Source organism: Ambystoma mexicanum, chromosome 1p, assembly GCF_040938575.1.
Source record: "Ambystoma mexicanum isolate Mex_15411 chromosome 1p, UKY_AmexF1_1, whole genome shotgun sequence".
In the NCBI taxonomy this organism is placed as follows: Eukaryota; Metazoa; Chordata; class Amphibia; order Caudata; family Ambystomatidae; genus Ambystoma; species Ambystoma mexicanum.
This window is the reverse complement of record NC_090921.1, coordinates 362,304,384-362,330,910: the sequence shown is the minus strand read 5'-3', so window position 1 is coordinate 362,330,910 and position 26,527 is coordinate 362,304,384. Positions and strand designations below refer to the sequence as shown.

The 26,527-nt window shown below is 44.9% G+C and overlaps 1 protein-coding gene across 1 annotated transcript in view; it reads left to right on the top strand.

Annotated features, from left to right (window-relative positions):
• Window positions 1-6,458: 6,458 nt before the first annotated feature.
• Window positions 6,459-26,527, top strand: part of ABHD8 (abhydrolase domain containing 8) — a 158,167-nt gene continuing 138,098 nt past the window's right edge. The window contains exon 1 of the mRNA XM_069648942.1: window positions 6,459-6,770. The gene's annotated coding sequence lies outside the window, so the exon portion shown is untranslated. The remainder of the gene's footprint in view (window positions 6,771-26,527) is intronic.

The window sequence follows — 26,527 nt, the reverse complement described above, 5'->3', positions numbered from 1 at the left end:
ACCTGAGGGGGCCTTTTAAGCCTGGGTGATTTTAATTAACAATCTGACCACTCTGCAGCATTGTTCCTCTTTTTCCCACTTCTTCATCCCAGTACTTCGGGAACAATGGGACCTGAGGTTTCTAATGGCGTAGTTCGTTTTTCTGACTTGATTTTCATTCTTAAACTCATTTCTGTTCCCTATAATGTTCTTTACAGAAATATCATAAGGATCACTCACCAGACTTGATTGTAAAGAGGAATAACATTCTTTAGAATTTACATCGTCATCATTTACAGATTTCCTTTCACTGTACCTTTGGGTTTTAGGGTGGTTTTTAGCTTTATAATCCTCCATGGTTTTGGAACGGTTTTCATTTCTTCCAATGCCTAGGGATTTGTGATGGTTTTTACCTATATTTAGATGTTTAATTTGTGGAACAAATAGATTGTTGTGACAGCTACCCATTACAGACTTTGGTATGGAAGAGATGTCTTCCTTAGAGGAAGATAAATACTCAGTCTCACCCCACTGAGTCCTCACCTTCCTCTGGGCCCTTTCACCTCCCAGGTGATCATCCCACAGAACACCACCCCGAAGGTCAGGATCAGAAAGCATCTGCCTTGCCCTGGCCACCTCGGAGGAGACTCTAGGCAGGGGTTTAGTGGGTCCGTAGGATTCATCACAATTTATTTTTATTTATTTTTTATTTTTTACATTTGTATAGCGCACTACAGCCCACGGGCATTGAGGCGCTTTTTCAAGAAGGTGTAAATAGGCAAGAATACGACTTTGGAACATGCGATTACTTAGTTACATCATAAGGCGGTCAGTTGCAAGTACATTAAGCAGACATAGATTCCAGTTGAGTACCAAGCAAATACTAGGCAGGAACATTTCAGACGAACAGACTGGTTTTGATGGCTTTGCGGAACGCCAAGTGGGAGTTGATAGCCCTGATGTGAGTGGGGAGTGCGTTCCAGTGGTCGGCAGTGATAGCTGGGAAACTAGAGCCTCCAGCACGCACTCTGCATGTTTTCGGCTTGGTAATATTTCGGCTTCGGTTGGTGTATGCTAGCCTGGGCGGCCTGGTGGAGGTGGGCATGGAGATGCGCTGGGAGACGTAGGGGGGCGCTAGATCATGGAGGCATTTGTGGGTAATGGAGAGGATTTTGAAGATAACTCTCTGTTTAACGGGAAGCCAGTGCACCTGTCTCCTAAGGTCCGATATGTGATCCTTTTTCGGAAGTCCAGTGGCGGCCCTAAGTGCATTATTTTGGACAAGCTGGAGTTTGGCAATGTTTTTGCTGGATGTGCCTCCGAGGAGAGCATTACAATAGTCCAGTCTTGAACCGATGGTGGCCCTGGCAATAGTAAGGCAGTTCTGCGTGGTTAGGAAGGGTCTTACTGCGTTGAGCAGTTTAGAGTAGTAGGCCGATGAGGATGCAATGGCGTTGACCTGCCTGTTCATGGTGAGGTTTGAGTCAAGGTAGACTCCGAGAGTTTTAACTGTGTGGGACACTTCGTTGGGTATGTTATTGATGGTGAAGGAGCGATATTTCTTGTCAAGGTTACCCAGGATGGTTGGTGACCCAATGAGTAGGAGCTCGGTTTTGTCGCTGTTGAGGCACAGCCAATTTTCTGCCATCCAGGCCTGGATGGTGCAGTAAATGGATTTAAGGGTGACCCTGTCTGCCTCGTAGTCACCTGTGAAAGGGATGAGCACCTGCGTGTCATCAGCGTAGTTGGTGTATGAGATGCCCAAAGTGTCGAGAAGGTTGAAGAGAGGCCTTGTAAATAAGTTGTAGAGGGTGGGAGCGATGCAGGACTCCTGGGGTACTCCACATTTAATGTTGCTGGGAGAGGCACACGCCCAGTCGGAAAAGACTTTCATGGCCCGTTCCTGCAGAAACGAAGTGGTCCATGCACACGTTTTAGGGGAGAAGTTGGCTGCAATGCTTACACAAGTATGGTTGGGACCCCAATAGGGATGACAGCGAATCATGGTGCAATTAGAATAAACCGGTCAATGAAAACCCTGAATAAAATCTCTAAGTACTTTGAGAAGAAAGGAAATATGATTTGCAGCAACTTGGAAAATATGACTGCAAAGGATATCGAAGCTTGGATTTTAAAACTATCCAAGGAGTTTGCCGTGGCGGGGAATGTCGGTATAATAAAAATTGGTAAGGAAACTATTCCTATTTCCTATGCCAAAATCTCCACAAAAAAAGCATAATATGAGAAGGGAGATTAGGCTGGTAAAACAAAAAATAGGTATAGATAAGGACATATGTCTCCCCCTTATTAAGAAAATAAAGAGCAAATATGCAAATTGGGCTAGAGGACATAAACACTCTATAAAGAATGTTAAATGGCAGAAAATGATGCAGGCACGGCCGGTAAAAACACCAAAGAAATGTGGGAGATTATTGGGCTGTGTAACGGTAGAATGGTAAATCATATAATTAACCCTATACCAGCAAATGTGTGGCAGAAATGTATCTCAGAAACCTATTACAGCCAAAAATGAGGTTACCCCGCAGGGAAGCATGAAGGGGGGAATCCCCTTTGAGCTGACCTGTGACAAGTTGGATATTGAGGTCCGTATGCAAAAAATTAAAAAATCTAATGTCCCTGGCCCGAACGGTTTAGCGCGCGTGGTGCTGAAATTGCACCCAGAAATATGGACACCAATTTTACTATCTTGTCCCATGAAGTGTGTGCTGAGGGACTAATATCATTGTCGTGGAGACGAGCTATCCGTCTTCAAAAAAGGGAGCAGAATTGTGCCATCCAGCTAGCGGCTTCTATCTGTATCAGACGGAATGGGCAAAATATTTGCCTCACTGGTGTTACAGCAGCTGGTTAGATGGATGGACCAAAGGGATATACTAGACACATTTCAGATCGGCTTTAGACAAGGATGTGCTACCACTTACAATCTAGCACTTCTAGATTTGCTCGTCTCCAAAGCTCATGAAAAGGGAAACCCAGCCCTACAGGTCTACAGGTAGTGAAGATACATCTGAAAGCTGGTTTTGACACAGTTAAACGTTCTAGACAGTGGCATAAGATGGAGTATTTTGTGGTTCCTGTGAGACTCCTGTGCATTATAAAGCAGCTGCACATGGAAACAAGTGTGCAGATACAATTGAGTGGAGAGTGGGCCGGCACGGGAACGGTGATGGCAAACGTGGAGTTAAACAGGGCTGCGTACTGGCCCCAACTCTCTTCAATGTGTACATGTACGATTTACCAGCACTCTTAAGAACTACTTCCCACTGTCCCCCCAACATCAGTGATAAGCACATAGAGTGGCTCACATATGCCAATGATATTGTGGGGGGGGGGTATGCAGAACCACACTCAAAGTGTGTTGATATATGGACGAATGAGTTAATAATGAATGTGTACTTTAAATCGGGGGAAGAGGATGCACGAAATCACTGATCCAATTAGCAAAGAGATCGATGGAACGGATTCACAAGTACAAATATTTAGGACTGGAATTCGAGCCTGCTGGAGGATATGCTGTGTTAATGAGTGGAAAGCGCCAAAGAGCCAGCATGCTGACTGCCTTAGTTAGGAAATTTGCCAAAAAATCAGCAGGCTATAACATGTTGGGAATCATTATGTTATATAAGCAAAGTGTCTGTGACATATGGATTAGATGCCAAAGGGATGGCAGATCATCGCTGGTTAAAAATGGTAGAGGGTACGTTTTGGCATTCTACAGTGAACCTACCCAGGCTGTCCCCATAGAGCTGATACGCCTGGAGTTAGGTTTTAGATCACTGGGGGGGCGGTACAAAGAAATAAGGGAACACTTTGCTTAAAGACCCCATGTGTCCCCTCTTAAATTGCAACAGCAAGGTGCTTAAGAACTACATCAACTGTAATGGCCAATCGTTTTGGGAACAGCCCACGCTAGATCTGTTCAAAAACATTTACCGGAGACCAGATTGGTTTCTAGATTCTAGATTTGATCTTGAAATATGAAATTGGATCTAGGGAAACTGGATTTATGGCACTGGGGAAGTAATTGTGCACATATGGTTACATTAAGGAGATACTCAGATTACAATGACAGTATCGCTTCATGAAACCGCATTATTTATTTAAATGCCCTTCACTGTCCATTAGAAGATTAATTCAATTGGTTCGATTAGACCACTTACCTACTCTGACCACCTTGGGCCCACAGCGGCTTATCCCTCATGACCTAAGAATATGCTGATTATGCAAAAAGATCAATATCTTTTAAACATCTCATCATATACTAACCTCTTGCTCAAAACTGAGTGACTTGTATATAAACAGATTGGCTAGATGTGTGCATGATCCAGAATCAATATACAACAATTTATTCTCGGAATATTGTCTCGACAAAAATAACCTTGCTGTTTGGATTGTTTTGTTTGGAAAATGTGGGATTGTTAGAGTAATGCTCGAGTCGGAAGAGGTGTAGGGCACAAAGATGCCAAGAATGTGATCAGTAAAATGACATTGCCAAGGGAGGGCATCGCAAATTGGATTGTCTTGTTTCGCCTAAACTGAGATATGTTTTGTATATAGATTGGTGTCCTGTCAAAGGGTCGAATACATTTTTTTGAGCTGCAATAGTTTGGAATCAAAAGGACCGAAGAAAAAAATAATTGAATGCTTTTTTTTAAATATATATATATTTTTTTTTGCCTTCGTATAGGAAAAAATACTAGATTTTCCCCAAAAAACAGGGGTTTTTGGGGGTGGGGGGCAAAAAAAAACGTGCATTCGAATTTTTTTTTCGATCCTTTTGATTCTAAACTATTGCATTCGATCCTTTTGTATTCGAACCTTTCACTATAAACCTTTCACTATAAACCTCTAGATTACATAGTAGATGAGTGTTGTGTACTTTAGGTCAATTTTATTATGCGGTATTGAGTTTTGTTTTCTTGAATTTCTTTTATTTAATTAATTTGTATGTGAAAAGTTCCATTTGGGACTAAAACACAATAATAATAAAAAATTACAAAATTCCTCACTGTGGCATGACATTTTTAGCTGGGCATCCACGATAAAGGAAACATAATGTGTTATTAGGTGGCTAGACTGGCATTTTGGTGCAGCAAGTTTGGATACGTTTTCATACTGTGGCATGGAATTTGTGGAGATGATGCAATATATTGGTAGAACCTGGAATTTGTGGAGATGATGCAATATATTGGTAGAACCAGTGTGGGCATGTCTTTTATAGTATCATTACTGGCATTATGAGCAAAGCAAATATGAGTATGTACTTATATGGGAATACTGGTATATATTGGTGCAGCCAACATGGAAATGTATACTCAGCCAGCGTGAACATGTTTATATACTGGCATATATTGAGGGCAAAAGCCTTATGCAAACATGTTGGGGAGATCCTCCTATGCACTATTGGTGACTTACAGCTATTGGATTTTTTTCATGCGTTATCTTACAAAAACAATTGCAAACTGTTTGGCTTTTTACCCAATTTGCCAAAAAGTGTACTGCAAAATGTACCATTTGAACCCATTGTTTAAAAAAGTCTTGGTGGTGAAACACCGCGAACCTCCCTTGGTTGGTTTTGGCTCCTTCGCTATGTTAGGTAGCTCAGGCATAATCTTGGGAAGTATTTATGCAAAAATTCGCCAGCCGCCGCTGCATCCCCTCTCGATCCTGGTGAAATGCGATCGCCCAGTTGCAAATGATTCCATCTGGATCCATGGCTCTTGTGGGGGAATGGGGGAGGTGGGGAACAGACATCTGCTGAGCTGCCACTGGAGAAAAATCAAATCGCTTCCTGGTGCCGCGCAAACTACTTTTAATTCACCAGTGAAAATGACTTTGTGTTTCTACCAGCCACAGGTCGCTCAGGAGGCAAATTCCACGTGCCACATAAGCCACTTGTTACTGGTAAAATGGAATTTCCACCCGAGGCCTCCAGTTCATATGTTTATCCTGTTTCTTTGCATTTACTGTTTTTAAATTTTAAAAAATGGATGGTTTGTATAGCGCCAACGCATCACCTTTCCGCCACCCTTGAGCGCTTTAAGAACACGAAGAGTAGAAAAGGCTGAGCACAGATGACAATTTGGAAAACAGGATGAGCGGGGAGAGGGATAATGGAAGCAAAGGTGGGGGACAGGGAGAGGGACGTAGGGTTTCAAAGCACTCGTGGGGGCGAAAACTAGGTTATCATCACGCTATCACCAGGGTTGTGAGCTACTGAAATTATACTAACAATCATATTCTTAGAAACTCCCATGTGTTTTGCATTAAGCAGAGCCTCACATGGTGGCTCAAAACACCTGTCAGTGGCAGGCGGACGCATGCCACAGCCCGCAACCTCCATTCTCTACACAATATACAACAGGTCCTCATTGGCTGTACACTGCGCATAACAACATGCTTCTGATTGGCCCGCCTCCCTGCCGCTCGGCCGCCCAGCCCGCCCTCCCTGCAAAGGGTTTCTCCCTGACTACAGAATACAAGGGCAGAGCGAGGGTTCTGCAGAGGCAGCTCATCGCATCCTCTCACTTGCTTGGGGGCAGAGGCCGGCTTGGGAGCGCACCACTGCCCCCCGCTGCAGAGTGCACCGCATCCCTGGAATAAACCAGAGGACGCCCCAGCAGCAGATTCCAGGAGCCCTGGATTGGCTGCTGGGAGGCTGTTCCCTGTTTCCCATTGTACCCCCTCCTTGTGGGCGTTTGTAGAGCGTTCTCCCCGTGCACCCCCAACTTGACCTGCACAACAGCTGTCCATTGTTGTTAATAAATGAGGTAAGTGCTTGGGGATTCCCTGCTGTGGGGGAGTTCCCTCTGCATGCATTGGGCGAGTTCTGTTGTTTTTGCCTTCTACCGCGCTATACCGCATGTAAACCGAGAGAGCTCCTGCAAGGCTGCAGGGGGTGCCCAGGGACTCGGAGGATGAAGACAACTTCTAGGGGGACATGACGGATCGCCGCTAAATGCAGAGCGATGCATTCACACAGGGCATCCCTGGCGTGATCCATTATTAATAACGCACTGCCCGCTGAACCTGCACTCAGCACTGCAGCGCGCGGAGATGTTTTCCCCATAGTAGTTACCTCGGTGGGTTAACGCACCTGCTGCCGTGCTCGGTGCAGAACCTGCGGATCATAAGTTCTCATTCGGCTGACTCCGCGTTTCACGCATCCCATGTAGATGAAATGAGTACCGAACATGGTCCAAGTAACCTTGTGTGTATCTAAATGCTTGGCGTCTCCACGAGGATGGAAGTGTTACTTGGATAACCATGTTTTGCAATGACTACAGAATGTCACGTTGTGTTATGCAAAGTATGTTATCCTATTTTTTATTTTTATTTTCTGGCTTAGGGTTGTAATCTATGTTGTGGTTTTCTCCTTCACTATTATGTTTTGCTACTCTGAGCTTTGTTTTGTTATATGTTGCTATGTAGTGTTATGTTATGTTCTGTAATGTCTTTTTCTTTGTTGTGTCATTCCATGTTTTAATGTGTGTTTTGAATGTTTATTTGCTCGGTTCGTTTATGTTATGTTGTGGTGTTAGATATTCCGGTAAGTTGTGTTTTGGTTAATGCTGCGTTATTTTGTTGTTAGTTTTTATTATTTATTTATTTGTTGCATTTATAAAGCGCACCTAACCCGTAGGCATCTGGGCGCTTCATTTAAGAATACGGTTACGTGTACATTTCTTGACCAGGTGAGTTACATTGTTATACATTACACTCTTGAACATAATCACCTACCAGGTGAATTACATAGTTAATTGCATAGGCATTGCGTAATTAGTACCAGCAAGAGGCAGAAGTGGTAGGCCGCGAATTGCTCCGAATTGGGGCCCGAAGTGGCATTTGCCTAGGGAGTGCCAGGTAGTGTGGCCAGTACAGTTGCGCAGGAAGATGAGAGCAATAGCGTAGGCATAGTTGGGACTGGCGGGGTGCAGTAGGTCTGAGGAGGTGGGGAAGAGGGGAGTAGAATTCGTATTTGTTGCATAGTGCTTGTAAACGGCCGCTGCGCTGATTCCTGGTGTCCTGGTTGAAGAGCCATTATGCATTACATTCAGTGGTGCTGTACGTTATGCTATGCTGTGTCCTGTGAGGTTCATAGCACGCCACCCTAAAGGATTCCTTCCTGCGCAGATGGCAGGGTGCTGCCTCCCCGATGCATTGCATGGCAGAGGATGGCTTAGGAAGCCAGCTCTGGGGCGCATGCCACCTCGTGCTGCCCAGCTCACCGCGTAACTGGGAGGTGTCGAGGACATGAAGATTCAGCCAATACAACACCATTAGAAATAATAATGATAACAAGTGTTGCAGTTGCTGGTGATTGCTTAAGAATCCCGTGGGCAACATGCACACATTGCTGCACACTGTGCATTGTGTACACGCAGCCACATGCAAATTGTGCATGCCTCGCTCCGTGTTACAGCACCATTGGGCTTGCGTTTTTGCACAAGGCCAAAGTTCACCCTAGTGTTAATAACATTCCATATTAGCACCTGGACAAATACCGCCCCAATGCATTGAAAGAATATGCCTCTGTGCCCAAAGGAAATGTTTGCCCTAGTGTTAATTCCATGCAAAGTTACACTTGTACTGGTAAAAACCTTATGCAATGTGGCCACTGGTGATTCATAAAATATGCCATTTGCACAGTGCATAATGTGCACATTTTCTCATTGGGCCTGGCAAGCACAGCATTGGACAGCAGCAAGAGCATTGCAGAGAACTTGCTCATGGCAAAGATAAATTGCGAGGGGACACCAAGCCCACGTGCAATGTTCAAAGTGGTGTCAAACACAGAAAGACAGGAGGCACCGGTGCAAGTTGCCAGTGCTTTGCTCCTCTTTTGTGAACCACCATGCCCTTCATCGGCTTGGGTGTGGGCGTTGACCACACTGTTGCATGTTGGCTTTTTGTGCAAACTGCATATATGCGGCCCTCACTGCATGTAGCATCATTAGCGTTCGTCCGCGCAGCTGCCCAGTCTCCTTTTGTGGCACTCATATAGAGCGTCTCTACGAGCGGGCCAAACGGGCAGCTGCCTGGGGCTCATTGGTGGAAGTGGGCGACACAACAGAGGTAGGTCCTAATCACCCCCATGCCCCACACCATAAACGCGGGTGCCATTCCTGTGCAGACGTTAAGCCAGGCGAGCAGAATGCGTTCTTTTGAGGATTGCGAATGAAGCGCATTGAAGCCTGGGGGCCGGGGCTTGGCCGCCTTGCGAAGTTACGGCAAGTTCCAAACAAAGGAAACGGGCGCGCGCTGTGAGGCCGAGGCCAGCAGCTACAAAACCATTACATTAAAAAAAGACAGTCACAAGGGGGCACAGATGGGGTGGTGTTCACCCAAAGGGTGTAATTATCTGCACCGATCAGCAGCGGACTCTCTCCCGTGGCCGTGGCCAAACAGAACTTCTAGAGGCCTTCCTATGGCGCCTGTTGATTTATTTATGCGCCGGCGGAAGCCAAGAATTCCTGCAGGTCTGCGGCTCACATCATTTTCAGTTCATGGATTAACCCCAGGACTTCAAAAGGCACACTTAAAAATACATGCACCTTTGACAATCGTGCAGGTTATGCAGCAATAATATGGTGGTAAGGCGTTTTTTGGTACGTGGGGTGGGGCATTTTTGAACTTTTGTAATGTAACTAAATAGCTTTTCAATATGCTTGTAAACCTGGAGGACGGACAAAGGTGTAATGTTCTTTGCCAAAATATATAATTAATCCAGGCAACGACATTTGGTCTTTATTTGATATGATGTGGCATTTATACCCTGCCTGTACACAAGTGTTTCTAGGCGCGACAAGACGAGGAATGGGAAACAGAGGGGGGACAAAACAACGATCTTACTAGGCCTTGTGTCAGAACACGCAAGTGCGTGGAAGGTGGAAGGCCAAAGGGGGAGAAGTGCAAGGGGGAGGGAGAAGTGCAGGTAACTCAGAAGTGCAGCCAGCGTGTGACGCAGTGCAGGTAAATCAAGAAGTGCAGCAGCGGGTGGCTCATAAGTGCAGAGAGAAGGGGCTGCGGGGTTGCAGATACAGACCGCAAGTGCTGGGGAGCCGAGAGGCAGCGCGAGGTGCAACTGGACATGCAGGAGCCTGGGCCCAAGCTCAGAGCGTAGCCAGCAGGCCAGTGCGTGGAGCAGTTGGGAATCAGCAGGGGAAAGGAAGAGAGAATGCAGAAGTGAAGAGAAAGGTCTTGAGTTGCTTCCGGAACCAGAGACGGTTCTGCTCAAGTCTGAGAGAGGCAGGGAGTCTGTTCCAGAGGAAGGCCCCAGCCGAGGAGAGAGATCTGCCCCCAACTCCCTGCTTGGCTCTTTGCCTCTTGGCTTGACTTTTTTTGTACATACTATTCCAGGCACAACCACACAACCACGCCAAATGCTCCGTAACCAATATTTAGCTGGCCACATAGAAGACTTGGGGCCTCATCTGGAGTCTGGCGGTATCCTAGCGGTAATACTGCTGGGATACTGCCAGGACAAATACTGGTACCGCTACTCTGTCTGGCACTATTAGCATCGGATCACGAGTAGCAGTATAGCATTAAATTCCCATTCCCCATTGGATCCAATGGGCTTGGGGGGCGCTATTACTGCCGCCCAACTCATAATATGGCCAGCCCTTGAATACGGCGGTAGTAGCATTACCGCCGCATTTAAGGGCTACCGCCCAACTCATGATGAGTCCCTGAGTCTGAGTGAAGAGCTTAATTCTGTTATATGTTTCACCTGCTGTATAGCATTACATTGCAACACCTATGTACACAAGCCATGGCAGCAAGAGCTACACATACATACAACAATGTATTTATTTTGTTATTTAGAGCCACCTATAATCACGGTTTTGAAATCACTTTTTTGTATAGCCTTCATGATGGAATCTTCCTGTTAGTAAGCACAACAAAATAGGAGTTATTACCCATTTTAATGCTACTCCGTAATGGCGTGGCAGATAAGATGGAAGCAGCAGCAAGAAAGACACGACATACAATCAAGAGAGCGAGATGGGGAGAGTGGTGGAGTACATACAATGCCGAGTGTCTAAGGAGAAGGAGGAAATAGGAACTTGATGGAAGTGTGGATAGTAGTCTGCTAGGGGTGAGAGGGGAATAGAGACTATGATCAGAGAATGGGAGACTGGAAGCAGGCGAGTGAGAAGTGGCGAACGCTGGATGTGACAATTTAGCTGAGTCTTACAATGAGTGAGATGGGAATCGTACAAAAATGTCGACCTGGGAATTGCGACGGCTGAAAATGGTGACTTTTTTTTTAACCTCCCCCTTACACCACATATATATGTGGGGGGGGTTAGAGTATAATATTAAGATGGGGGAGCTGTGGGGAGTCTCCCCCGCATATATATGTGGTGTAAAGGGTTAAAAATAAAAAAGTCATCATTTTCGGCCGTCGCAATAATCACATAGATCCTTGAGATGGGGGTCAGAGCGAAACTGAAATGAAGTTGTCAGCTTTAGACAGATTGGTGGGTGTGGGGGGTGATGGCAGACCCAAACAGATAGAAGTTGGTGATGAGATGTTGACTGCAAGTAAGATAAAAAGTGAGAAGTAAGACAGAGATGGAGGTGGGAACGAATGAGATTTATGGAAGAGAAAGGCGCATAGAGTGGAGGAGGGACTAAAAGGCGGGCTGGGAGAGAAAGAGAGGAGGCAAGGACACAGGTGGTGGGCGTGTAAAGGAGACTTGGCAGGAAAGAGGCATAGGTGGAAGCGAGAGCCAACGCCGATGGGGAAACTGCGAGAGATAGTCCAGAGAGATGGTGACAGGCTGTGAGAGAGTAGTGGGCGAACGAGAACACTTGCTGGCAGTGATGTGGATGGTTATGCAAGAGGCAGGATGGTTAGAGAACAGGGAAGGAAGATGGAAAAAGGAGAGGAAGAGGCTGAGGAGTGAGAGTGCAGGATGAAACGGTTAGGAACAGATACATGTACGTGCGAGAGGCAAGACTGAGAAGCGCTAAGGAAAGTCAAATGAAAGTGAAGAGTGGAAGTAAAGGCTAGAAAACAAGAGGAATGCATAGGGAGACAGGTACTTGTGGGAGAATAGGAGAAAGAGATGGGAAGAAGCAAACGAGATGAAGAGAAAGACCAGAAGAGATTATGGCATGAGTTTTGCATAATGAATTCGTTACTGAAGTCAAGTGCCTCTTTTTCTGTAGGTTACCTCTTCCGACAGAGCCGGCTCCATGGCCTCATAACCATAGTGTAAGATCCAGTGAAATCTAGCCGTACTCTCCCCGGTCTGGACCTAGGCATCTAACACTGCACACGAGGCTGGATATTTTCCTGGATATGTTGCATTCTAACTACTTATGGTGATATTAGCTGGTGGTTTGGGGTGGGCGAAGATACAGCCGGAAAAGCCAAAATTCTCTGGATATTCTGCTTTGCTGGCTCTGCCGATTTTAGCCTGTACCACCTCTTTTTTGGTGTAATTTTAATTTTGAGAATGTTTGCAATAGGCATGTTTAATTCTGGCCTAGTAGACCAGAACGTTTTGTGGCTCCCTAGTTGGCTGGAATTCAGCATGCCTAAATGCGAAATCAGGAAAACACAATTTTGTGCTTGAAAATTGTCAGAATTGACCATTTTGCTGTGTGGGCCAAATGGAAAAAGTGGGTGGATTTGGCCCAGAATTGACCAGTTTTTCCAGTAGGTGAATTCCAAGCAGCTTCTGGTTTGTTAGTATCCGAAAAATATCAGGACTTGTCCGAGGCCACAATTCACTATCCTGCCGTACCAAAAAAAGTTACTAATACGCGATTCAATGGATTGCAGTATTCTCTATTACATAGCTTCAAAGATTCTCAGTTCCATGCGCGACACCTCAAGCCACTTCTGGTTTTTGCAATGCATGCTATGCCTTGTAGGCCCATATATACAATGGAGAAAAGGAAACTACAAGTCCCAGCATGCAATGGACAAAAGAATCAGGACGGCACGAGGTGCCATGCACGGAACTCGGAAACCTGCCAGCTATGCAATTATTTCTTTTCTTTTTTTATTGATTTAAGTGGGTTTGGATGAACTAGGCAATGCTTTTACACTGGCTTAAAATTAAAACAATATTACAACCGTACAATTCATTACAACATAAGAAGCACAATCTAATACATTGTTGTCTAAAACCTAACTTACTTAGACCATAGAATATGCAGCTTTGTCCTCTCTACATCCTTTCATATCCTTAATTCCCCCAGAAAATAAAATCAATCAATTGACTTTAAAATGAGATAAAATGGACAGCTTTGCAGCCGTTCGTTGCCAGATATGAGAGGCGGCTGTACTAAGCACTGTGGACTCGGCACTAAAAATCACGTTCCAAAATGAATCTGAGAAATGAAGTCTAAAAATGTGGATATCCCTTCTCATATTCTCTAATTTTCATTTTTTTGTTGTATTTATTTTGTATATGGTTTTCAAATAACCTTTACAAAATGTTGAACTCTTAAAAAATACAGAAATGCACATAGAAGGACAAATACACATAGAAGGAAAGATAAGAAAGAGAAAATAAAAAATAAAAAAAGAGTAAATACATTTCCAAATAGATCATGTAACACCAGCTTCTCACAAAAACTTATACCATAATCAATTTAACAGTTTAGCAGCAGTTACACTTTGGACATTGTTTCTTGGTATTCCAAAAGCATCTGTTTCTCATAAGAATAAACAGTTAAAAAACGAAATGTCTTCTTTAGTTAATAAGCCCACACTCTTCCAATAAAAGAACTACAGCAATTGATAGAGAAGTTTCGTGACCTGATATAATTCTGTTCCAGAAAAAGAGAGAGATTAACCCCTCCTCATTCCTAATTAGAACCACACAATTGGTGAGAATATGCCACTCGGACTCCACTTGCTTGGCACTACATAGCCGCTCTCCCCTCGGTATGCCCGTCCATGCCCCTGTATTTTCTAGCACTGGTCAAATGTTGAGCCTGAAGGCAAGAGGTAAATCTAATCAGCGCAGGAGTGCTCGATTTAATGAGATAACTCTTTGGGGAGTCAATAGTAACACGTTGATGCGAATAAAGTACATATTTCGCAATGTGTCCATGTCCCCAGCGTGCGAAATATCAAAGGACCTAGACTTCTGTTCCCATTTAAGTAAATAGAATTTCTGCCAGGATGCTGGCACTCTGCCAGTACCAATTTCAGCAAAATGCCAGTTCACCGTCTCTGCTAGTGCCCTGTACCATACACTTTTATACACTTTTACAGAAGAGGGGAGAATGGGTGACCATCAAATCTAATAAAGTCCTTTCTTGCTTCCCACCAAACTGGATTTTTGCCCATAATTTCCATGCCAAGATTTTCCATAGGGAGAAAAGAGAAGGGAGACTGAGTTCCAGGCATATCGCTTCAACCAGCGCCTTAGCTGGAAGGCCCATTCAGGATCGCAACATTCTCACCTCCAGTCTGGGTAACCAGCTTGGCGCCTTCCCTGGAAAGGCTTCCAATGCATATAACACACCTGGAGGAATTGAAAGACTGTAGGTGTTGCTCTTCGCCTCCACCGAGCGTCCCCTTGAGCATCAATGATTTTTTTTAATTGAGAGCCATTTATGCCTGGCCCTCCTCGAGATACTTTGCCAAATATTCGGGAAAAACCATTGGTTTAATGGCGACTCCAAGATAAGTGTACTTCTGGATCTGCTCAAGCCGAGCAGCCCCTAAATTCCATTTTGAAGATGGGGCACGATAATCCCCCATGCCCAGGGTCATAACCTTTTTTTTTTTTTTTTTTTTTGATGTCTTAGTTTAGTGATAAACTTTTGCATCATTGTGAATCTTATACGATAGCAAAGAAAATGTAAGAAGGGCTTTACAATTTTCTTTGCTTGAGATCCAGAATGTTAGTCAGAAAAAGGACAACTGTAAATATGTATTTGTTATTTGTTCCGCTGAGGATAGTATTCCATCTTTCATCTTCGTCCAATTCTTGTGAAGCCAGATCGAAATGGGAACCAAATTGCCTGCGTTGAGCTGCCAGCGCCGGACACTCCATGACTAGGTGGAATATGGTCTCCGGTATGGTTTCAATTTCGCAAAACCGACAGTAGTTCCTTGCTTTAGGGATCTGGTTTGTTATGGCTAAATAGTAGTTTGTCGGCAGGATATTCAATCTGATTCTCAGAAATGTTGATCTAATCACTGGATCGGGAAATAATCGCAGGTATGGTTGTGGTTCATTTAGTTTTCTGTTGTCCTTGTTACAGTATAGTGTCCGCTTATAGGAGTTTTTCTGTTCGATGGTTTTGATGCAGTCATTTTGTAGGAGTTTGACTTTGGCATGTTGGGGACGCTTCGTTAAAAGTTCTTGAGATATTTCTTCTTGTTCCATTTCCTTGGTGATAGATTTTTTCCATTTTGATAGAACTGTGGTATTTAAGGTCGCCGTTTTAGTTTTGAGGATGTTGATTGCCGGTGTCTTGTCATCGGACAGAAGTTTACGATAGATGTCCAGACGTTTCCATCGTACTATGGAGCCGATAGATTGAGTTGCAAGTTCGTACCTTATTCGTGGCATGGGGTACGATTTCGGTAGTGATAGAATCTTACGCCAGAATATAGACTCAAATTTCATCCAGTTTACTTCTTGTGCGTTCAGCATTGTTTCAGTGCCATAAGTTATTATTGGGAGGTATTTTTGCTTGTAGTACGAAATTATCGGTTTAAATGAAAACTTTCCGAATTTTCTGTGTAGGATGCAGCCTTGGCGTGCTAATGCTTGCGCCTTCTGTTCAATTTTGTCCAACCATTCTGCTTCTGTATTTGATTGGTTAATCGTGATGCCAAGATACTTGAATGTTGTCACGTTTTCTAACTTGTTTCCATTGATATTGAAGGTGGGTTGTTGTTTAGCTTTATTTTGAAATTTCGTCAATTGCATAGATTTTGTTTTAGTGCTATTGATTGTTAGCTCATTTTGGGTCATGTAGTTGCTCAGAGCTGTGAGTGAAAGTTGCAGGCCATATGGGGTTTTGTCCATTAAGACAATGTCGTCTGCATAAGCCATTATGGCTACAGGGGTTGAATTGATTTTTGGGGGGTTTGCTTTATTGTTTTTCAGATGTTGTTCAATATCTGATGTATAGAGGTTGTAAAGAGTCGCTGCTAAAGGACATCCTTGTTTTAGTCCGTTAAATGTTGATATTGCTTCAGTGGTCATTCCTTGTTTTGTGAGCCTGACTTTTATTGAAGTGTCTGAATATAGTAGTTTGATGGGCTCAAGAATGTTCGGAGGACAGTTCCATGCCTTAAGCTTCGCCCATAATTTTTGTCGAGGTATTGCATCAAAGGCCATCTTTAAGTCGATGAACACGGCGTATATCATGGTCTTGGTGTTAATCGCTTCATGTTTAATGAGATGGAGAAGAAGGAGATTGATGTTCCTTCCAAGATTGGGAGTAAATCCAGTTTGCCGTGTTGAGAATCTACCGGTCGAGTTGGCCCAGGCAGTGAGTTGTTTTAGTAGGACTGATGCAAAGAGTTTCCCTAAAGGGTCGAGTAAGGCAATGGGGCGGAAATTTTGTGGGTTATCACGCGGGCCTTGCTTGTGTATGGGGACTATTGTTGCCGTTTTCCAGGTAGTAGGAATTTGGTTGTGTAAGTTTATAATATCAATTATCTTGTGCAGAAAACTTGCCCATGCCGAGGGGTCTTGTTTGAGCATGGCATTCGAAAGTCCATCAGGGCCCGGCGCTCTTGAGGTGTTAAGTCGATTGATCATGAATAGAAGATCTTCATATGAAGTGGGTCCTGACCATTTTGTGTTGATTTTACTTTCCTCTTGTTCAGGTGGGTGAGGAAGAGCTGCGTACATAGTTGAAAAATAACTGACCCATGTCTCTTTTGGTACGTTGGCTGTTAGCTTTTGTTGTTTTTGATGGTTTTCGTTCAGAAGATTCCAGAGATCTTTGGTATTATTCGTCCGGTATGTTTTCATCATTGTTTCTGCATCTGTTTGTAGTAATATTGCCTTTTGAGATTTTTTCCAGTTGTTGTAGGTTTGTTTTAGTTTGGCAATCTGAATGATGTTTCCTGGTTGTCTATTTTTCTTGAGCTGTCTTATCTGTTTCGCCAGCTCCTTTTTTTTTGCTGCTATTCCCTCGTTGTAACTATGCAGATGGGTTTTTTGTGAACGATTTTTAACTGTTTGCTGGAACGGGAGCAGAATCCATTCATAATTCAGTTTTTCCAAGTCCGGTTTTTTGGAAGTTGATAATTTCTTTGGAAGCAATGGTAGTATTGTTTACGGAATGCGAAGTCTTGATGATGTACCGTCCAGTTCAAGTAAAGGTTGTCCTAGAGATGGCTTTTGATGTCCGGTAAGGTGTGACTGAACTGTTAGCTTATTGTGATCACTGTTGTCGCAAACTATGGTTTGAGCAATGTCGACCGAATCTTGCAGGGTTTGTGAGAGAAAGATATAGTCGATAATTGCTGCAGAGGAGGCTCTTCTCCATGTTGGCATAAAGGGCGTTAAATTGTTTTTTGCATGATTTAGGAGACTGAGATCTCGGATCTGGATTTCTTTCATCCATTTTGACGCTTTAGCCGATAGGTATTCGGGTCGTCATGGAGTACCGTTAGGTGTAATGAGGTTGATGTTTAGGTCTCCGCAGAGTATTAAAATCAAGTTTCTGTAAGTGTCAGCTAGGTTGTCGACTGTGATGAATACAGCGTGGATGAATTCATTAGTTGTAATAGCTGCAGGATTCCAGTAGAGATTCAATATGGCGATTTTTGTTTCGTCATTTTCTTTTTGGTCTTGGTGGATCTTTATTGTTATTATGGTCATCTGAATCCAAGGGTTTATGTTTTCGGTGGTCAGTACTCTCCAATAGGGATTTATTTTGATTAGGGCCAGGAGACCAGATGCTGGTCTTCCCTGTTTTTTTTTTATTGCAGGATTTAGGAAAGCAAGGAAGCCGTCACATGCTGGTGTGTCGGTGATCCAGGTTTCTTGTAGACATATGATTTGAAAGTTTTCAAGATCATTTGATGGCTGAGTGTATAAGTGAAGATTCCCTCTTGTGTTCCATGAACAAAGTGACCATGTGAAATTTGTGTTGTTTAATTGTTATGAGTATGAGTAAACTGAGCTTCTTGAAGAAGTGGTTTCTGTAGTTGAGAGCTCTAGATCGTATATCCTTTTAAAGGGGCGATCCTGACTGTTCGATTGTTCTGCTCTTTTGTCTCTGATTGTTTTTTCATTGATGGCGTGGTGTTCATTTGTGCAAACGGGCCTTTGGTTTCTCGCCGGGAGTTTCCTTGTTGTTGTGGTGGCCCAGCACTTGAACCCAAGTTTGAGAAGTTGAGCGCCTTGTGAAGCAATCAGTTCTTGATCATCCTGATTCGAGATTTCGGCGACAATTTTGTCTAGGTGCTTATGATCTTTAAAGGTGATTAAGTCGATCTCAGCTGTTGTTATATGTTGCAGTTGTGGTATTGCTCCAAGCAGGCGGAGAGTGTTTGTTCTGTTCAGTATAAGGGGTTCTTTTCTGTTGATTCGATTTTCAATATGGATTTCATAGATTTGATTTTGTTGCAGTGGATTTATAAACGTGGGCAAAATGCAGTCCGATGTGAATGTTTTATGTATAGTGAGAGAATTGTCCATAACTTGATCATAGTATTCCACTGATAAAGAGCCATCGCTAACAAATGATGCGATTGAATTTTCCTGTAGTGAACTTTCTGAGATGTCTTCATATGGCAGTCTTATTTGCAGGTCTCGAGTACTGTTATATTCATCAATTATTATGTAACTTGGGGATGTTTCAGATTGTATATCTGGTGGCGTATCTTGCGGTTCTTGGTCTTCGTGAGTTGTCCAGTTTAGTAGGTCATCCTCTTGCGAAGCAGAGTCTGATTTGAGTTGATGGCCTAAAAGTGGTATTCCGTTCTGTAACTGCTTAGCAGTGACATTGATCGGACCCGCTGATTTCTTCTCAACTGTTCTTGAATTGGTTTGTTCTCGCAAGTCCACTGTTTTTGGTTGTGAAATAAGTTCAGTGGGTATTATTGTTCTGAGGAATGCTCTAGAGCCTGTTTGTCGTTTTTTGATAGCCTTAGGGTGTGCTGATTTTGCAGCATTGGTTGTTTTTTCTTTCGAGAAGATCTTGTATTGTTCTATTTTATTCTCTTTTGGCTGGCCGTCGCCTTGTACCTCTGGATGTAGAGTTAAGACAGCCGCAGTTCTCTGTTGAGTGGTGTTTATGCCCGGCGTTTGTAGTTGTGCTTTTGTACTTTGTACAACGTTTTCATTTGTTTGTTGAACTAATGTTTGATTATGTCTTACATCCATCGGTTGGTTTTGTTGTTGTTCTCGCTGTGCTTTGAGAAGGGTAAGTAGTTCAAAGTTTAAGTTTGTTTTTTCCTGTCGATCGCTTCTAGCCATTTCTGCTAGTCGTTGTTTCCAGCGATTTGATTGCTCCGCTTCTGAGTTCAGTCGGACTTCTATTGTATTGATGAAATTCTCGATGTAGATCTGCTTTGAGTGAATCATGGCTAACAGAGTTGCTTGATCCTTGATATTATCCTTAATTGATTCTTGGATCTTAATGAAAGGTATCATTGTTTGCGAGAGCACTGCAATCAACGTATTTTGCAGGTCGAACATCGTGGTTGGAATCCTGGGGTTGGGGTTTTCATCCTGTTCGTTATGCTCAGTTGGTGGGTTGGAAGGTTTGGTTTCTGAGGCATATACTGCGTGTTTTGACTGCTTGTTTTTGTTGAAGATGTCAGGCGTGTAAAAAGATTCATCTGTATCATAGTTAAATTGTTTGGGTACCTTATGGTTTCCTGGTTGGATCTTCTTGTGTTCTTTTTTAATTGTTCTATTTCCAAATTCTTGAAAAAGACAAGGCGTTGAGGTCATCTGTGAATTATGAGTTTCTGGTGTTGTGCCGAATATTTCTTTTCGTTTGTCAAGATTTAACATGATAGATTCGATTTCGGTTATGTCCATTGATAATCTTTTAGCCTTGGTTATAGTTTGTTTGTTAATATTTTCAGACGCTTGTGGATATTTGCTTGAGTTGTGGGTTTGCAGCCATGCAAGCTTAGCTAGTCTTGCTTTCTCTTTTTTTGCTTGTTGAGTTACAGTTTGTGAGTTGCGTGATGTTGTGGAAATCCGTTGTTCTTCTAATTGCGGTTTGAGAGGTTGATGAGGGTCACTTCCGTTAAAAGGTTCATGCAGTCCAGTTCCAATGGCAGTTGGGACTGTATGATCTGTGTTAGTAATCTGTGCATCAGCTGTTAATGAATTGGGCTCTCCTGTGTATTCGTTTGTTTGAAGTGCATGTTGATCAGTGACTTTGTATACTTGTTGTCCTTTTATTGCAGCACTTGGAGTCTCTTGGCTTTTCTTTTCCTCGTCGTAAGCTTGCGTGTATTCTCTAATGGTCTGGTAATTTGAGTCAGCATACATGCTGTGTATGTGTGGTTCTTTATTGTGCGTCTGCCTTTGAGGAACTGTAGACAGTTCTTAGTGTCGGTCCCGAGTTGTTGCTTGAGGTGGTGTAGTTGGTTCCTCAGATTGGCCTTGTCTTGATCTCATGTTTGAAGGATCTTGTGTTTCATTTAGCCGCTCGTCGCAGATTTTTTTTAGTTCTTTTCATCAAATTGTTCTTCATCGGTTTGTTTAGTGCTGTCTATGGATGGGATGATATTCGTTCTTATCGGTTTTTTGCCAATTTCTGCACTGTCAGGCGTAATTTTTTCGGGCACTATATTTTCCTTTAGTAGAGTCTCGGGTGTATTTGATGAGCTTGGATAGTGTGATGTATTAGAGATGAGCTCTGACAGGGTTGGTTCATCATAGGTTTTAGGTTCAGATAAGTAGTTATCCTTTGGGCATTTGATTGGAACGAGTTTTGCTTGAGCTGCACTTAACACTTCGTCATAATTGTTGTCAAATTCGCAAGTAAGCAGGTATTCAGCTTTCAGCATACTGTGCTGAGGATGTGCTGTTGTGTTGGTTTGAGCTTGAGGACTTGGGTGGGCGTTTATTTGAGTTGTTGTAGCATTTTCTGCTTCGAACAGGTCATCTTCAATAAGGTAGTGTTCAGTGTCTTGGGAGGCGTGTTGTATCTGCTGGTTCCGTGCGAGTTTTGCTGATTGAGCTCTCGAAAGTGACTGTTCTAGCGTCAGCTGTGATACGTCGAGGACAGACAAGGCTGCTGTGCATAGTTTGGTTCTTAGTCTTGTTTTTGGCCGCACGGTTGGTTGTTGTTTAGGTCTAGTTGACGTCATTTCTTCTTTATGTGAGTCACCTGCCAGAGGAGCGAAGCTCTGTGTGAGACGTAGCAGGGTTGGTAGCAGGAAATTTACTGTCAGGTTCTGGGTGGATAATACGGTTTTCTACGCAGGATACGTATGAACTGTTGATTTGAGGTTAGAGGGACAAGTTGCAGTATCCAAGGAATAATCCTTTCGGTCTCCTGTAGGTGAAAGGGTTGTATAGTTGAGGTGCAAGGCGGTTGCCTTTCCGGTCTCTCAGGTTAGGAGTTATTCCAGAGAGGTTTTGTCTCCGTTAATGATGCTACTGGGTAGAAGATCCCAGGGCCTGGTCTTTTTCGGTCTCCTTTTGACTACTCCGAGAAAGTGGCCTATTAGTCTCTCAGCAGTACTTGCAGTTTCCAGGGGAGTATGTGCTCCGTTGGTAATAAAGCCACCCACGGGAGTCACAGGTCAAGCTCTTCCTGTCTCTTGTGGGTGAGGTGGTTAACGTAGGACTAGAATCCACTGGAGTCAAGGGATTCGCCCGTTCGATCTCCAGTGGGGGTAATTAAAGCTGACGATTGCAGTCTTAATGGAAGTGTTCTTATGAGCTCTTGTTAGTTGTAGTTACTTCCGGTTTGTGTTGCTCACCACAAGATCCAAGGGTCGAGCCCTTTCGGTCTCTTGTGGGATGATAGGCTGAGGGTCTCGGGATGTCGTCTTTGTCACTTGATAGTGTTATTCGCTACAAGATCCAAGGGTCTGGCCCGTTCGGTCTCTTGTAGGATGAGGGGTTGAGGACCCCGAGGTGGCGTCTCCGTTATTTATTAATTTTTAGTTTGATGATAATGGCTGCTTCCGGGTAGTGTTGTTCACCACAAGATCCAAGGGTCAAGCCCTTTCGGTCTCTTGTGGGGTGATAGGCTGGGGGTTTCGTTAATGGTTGCTTCCGGGTAGTGTTGTTCACCACAAGATCCAAGGGTCAAGCCCTTTCGGTCTCTTGTGGGGTGATAGGCTGGGGGTTTCGGAGTGATGTCTATGTCACTTAATAGTGTTATTCGCCACAAGGTTCACCGGTCTAGCCCAATCGGTCTCTTGCGGGGATGGGTGGAGTCGCAGATGGCTTAGGAAAGTACAATGGGTGCAGCGGAGTCTTGGTTCGTGCGGCGGTGATGCCAGGGAGGATGAATCAACGGTAAGTGTAGGTGACAATCGGGCGGTCGGGCCGTGGGGAGAAGGGGGGATCAGCGGTGAGTGCAAGTGACCAGCGGGCGGTCGGGCCGGGGGGAGAGAGGGGGAGGGGCCCGGCGGGTGCCGGGATGGTGGGGAGGGGAGGGTGATAGTGCAGAGGGAGGTGAAGAGGTGAGAGAACACGAGAAGCAAGCGAGGTAGACCGAGCCGGTGCCGAGGGGGGAGTGGAGGGAAGGGCGGGAACGGAGGAAGAGGTGAATAGGAGCGGAGGAGCGGAGGAATAGGTAAGAGGACGCGGAAAGCGAGCGGGGTGGCAGCAAAAAAGGGTTAAGAAAAGGTTTGCGAGTACGGGGGAAGGAAAGAGTAGGGAGGTGGCGAAAGTGAAAGCAAGGGGGGGTTTCTTACTTACGCGACCAGACAAGTGGTCAGGGTGAAGGTGTGTTCAGGCTTAGTTCAGACTTAGTTCAGGTTTTCTCAGCTTCGAGAGCGGTCCGGAGTGTGATTATGGCACTTTTGGAAGATCTTCTGAGGGAGAAGGCAGGCGTCGCGAGAGCGCCGCAGAGCCCAAAGACCAAAAGACTCTGCAGCAGACTCCGCGGCCGCTCCGCGGCTTTCTGGGTAATTTGAATCCTCTCAGAGTAGAGGTAAAAAGAGGACTAAGGGTATATCCACCCTAACTGGAAACTGGAAAAAACGCTGTAGGGTCTCTGCCCAACACTGTCCAAAAGACTCTGCAGCAGACTCCGCGGCCGCTCCGCGGCTTGCTGGGTAATTTGAATCCTCTCAGAGTAGAGGTAAAAAGAGGACTAAGGGTATATCCACCCTAACTGGAAACTGGAGAAAACGCTGTAGGGTCTCTGCCCAACACTGTCCAAAAGACTCTGCAGCAGAAACCTTTATTTTTAGAGCGTTAGGAATGAGTCCATGTTCACAAGCAAATTCATGTAATGCCTCCCAATGCCCTTTGGAGGCCTATTGGCCTGCGATCAAGGATGACCGTGCCATCCGCATAGTTCAGGCAATTGATGACAACATTGACATAACGCTCAGGCGGTCCGCTGTAGATAAGTTAAAAAGCAAGGGAGCAAGGGGGCACCCCTGCTTCAGTCCTCTGTTGGTAATAAAAGGCTTTGTAAGGGTGCCTTCCTGAGATGTTCTGACTTTGACCTTTATATCGTTGTAGAGTAACTTGATTAAATAAAGAAGTGAAGACTTTATGCTCCATCTGGACAATTTCTCCCATAATTTAGATCTTACCACACTGTCAAAAGCCGCCAAATAATCAACGAAACAGAGGTATAGATCTGTACCGGGATAGCACTGTGTGTCTGAAAGGAGGGTTAGAAGATTCCAGATGCAATGGATCCCAGGATAGCACTGCGTGTCTGAAAGGAGGGTTAGAACATTCCAGATGCAATGGATCCCAGGATAGCACTGCGTGTCTGAAAGGAGGGTTAGAAGATTCCAGATGCAATGGATCCCAGGATAGCCCTGCATGTCTGAAAGGAGGGTTACAAGATTCCAGATGGAATGGATCCCAGGATAGCACTGTGTCTGAAAGGAGGGTTACGAGATTCCAGATGGAATGGATCCCAGGGTAGCACTGTGTCTGAAAGGAGGGTTAGAAGAATACAGATGGAATGGATCCCAGGTTAGCACTGCGTGTCTGAAAGGAGGGTTAGAAGAATACAGATGGAATGGATCCCAGGATAGCACTGCATGTCTGAAAGGAGGGTTATTAGAAGATTGCTGATGGAATGGATCGTCCCACAACCCTTCCTAAACTCTGCCGGATGGCTAGAAGGCAGACCCTTCTCTCTAACCCAACTAGAGAGGAGTTCAAGGAGGATGTCAGCAAATAGCTATGCCGTTATATAACGATGACCATTTGTGTGGTAGGCTGAATTGTCCCTTGGCTCACCCATAGCATCACTTGCGGGCCATGCATTTCCGTTGTCTACCCTGGGCACCATATTGCCTGGAAACGACCCTGCATGTACACAGGGTGTGCTTTTCGGGCTGCACGTGCATTTGCAGTAATAACAAAGCGTTGTTATTTGGGCCCTAAGGGACCATTCAGTTTGTGGCTTGGGCCGTACAAATGGTCGATATTATTACGTCCACAAGGGAGCGAGGGCCGCCAACCAGCAACTGGCCCTCCTCAGCCATTTAATTCAATGATTGAAAAAGGCAGAACAAGGGCATAACAGGTCCCATGGCACGGGGTGGCGAAAATCCCTTTCGTCCAATCCCTCGGTTTCTATAGGAACCTTGGACAATTGCATAGGGTCTGTGGCATGTTCGCCAGCAGCCAGGGTTAAGGTGTCATGGCAGTATCTGATTCATTCGGGGTTTTGCATAACATCAAATAAACCCTCGCTTTAGAGGGCTAAATAATAACTGACAGATTGAGCACAGGGTAGCGACGAAGCAACAAGCAGGGCCATGAACACGTATAGGGGCGGGGGGGTATTACTCAGTCAGCCGGGCCCTCTGGCAGGATTGTCAGAGCCTGCTCCAGACCCCGCAAGGCAAACTGAGCTGACGTGAGGCTCATGTGGCACGCGCAGGGGAGGTCCCACGTCACCGCTCAGGGCTCTGACCCGGTGGTATGCCCTGCGGGAGAGTGGGCCCCACCCCCGAGCATAGCTTTGACCCCATATCATCAGACAAATACCAGCAGCAGTCGGCCCTACCAGGCTGGACTCTCCTCTTCTACCGGAAGATCTGAAAAAGGAGTGGCGAAGACAGTCAGGGTGAATAACCAGCACGAGTCCTCCGCTTCCACCATGACAGTCTACGAGACGGGCTAGCGCTGCGAAGCGGCTGCAGGACGATATGGACAACGCCAAAAAAACACCTACATAAATATAGAAGGAGCATGTTCATGTTCTCCTTCCGCTGTGATTTCAAAATCAAAGCACGATTTTAATTAAGATGCGCAGACTGTGGGCTCTCCGCGCCCTCCTGTGAACCCACTTAAAGCACGTTGGAGGGTGGAGCGCGGGTTTGGGCTGGCACGGGGACTCTTGTTTTTGAGTGCTGCAAGCAGAGGTGGTGCCCTGATGTGGTTGGGCAGTCGTGCTGGCTTTTTCATTGCTCTCCTGCCCCCTCGCCCACGGAGAGCGGGCGTGCTGAGGGCTGAACTGCACTGACATGCCTTTACATCGATGCCCTTTCATCGGCACATTTAAATCGGTTTTGCTCATTTGAAACGGACATGCAAATCAGACGTAAAATTGGTAAGGGGTTGAACAGAAATGAGAATGGGGTTACAGGGCTTCAGTTAAAAATATGTAAAAAATAAAAAGTACCAAGGGGGCACAAATAATGAAAAGGGAGGGGTACACTGGTGCATATCCCCATTTTTGTTTAACATTAAAAAAAGAACTCTGCAACGATCCAGGGTAAATGCAAAAGGATGTAAATTCAAGGACGTGACTCCAAGACTCCTCATTTAACACATTGGGGCTGGCAGGGAGCTGCAGACGTGTTAAGTGCAGAGGCAGCTCAGTTGGTCGTGCGGCTGCTGCAGAGATATGTACACCCAGGTGGTCTTACATTCCAATCGGAATAGGGATGCACTGTGGATTAGTCCACCTGTTGCATAGATGTGTGCGCAACTTGCTGGTGAAATGTTAAAATAATTAGAAGATACCTCCCTGGGTATCTTCTCTAGAGGTCAAAAGGTGCATGCAAACCACAAGCAACAATTCCGGCTGTGGAGTACACTTGGTAAATTGTTAATAATGAAGAATGAATACTTATGTGCAATCTTCAGGGCTGTTCCAGTGCACCCCACGGCAGCTGGAGAAGACACCCTGCGTCTCATGCATTGGGATCGAGTCTCACACCTTGCAGTGCAGTCAAGCTCTTGGCCAGTCTAAAGACCACGTTGAGGGATCTAGAGTGCTTGCCTTGCAGCAGAGTCTCTGGCGTGGCCGTTCCTATTGACTCCATACACCTTTGTTGAGTCTTACCCCTTGAAGCACAGTGTTACAATTGACCAGTCATTACTGCAGCAGTGATTGGAATCTCTCTCACACATTTGCACCAGTCTCACCCCTGCCTGACCAGCACAAG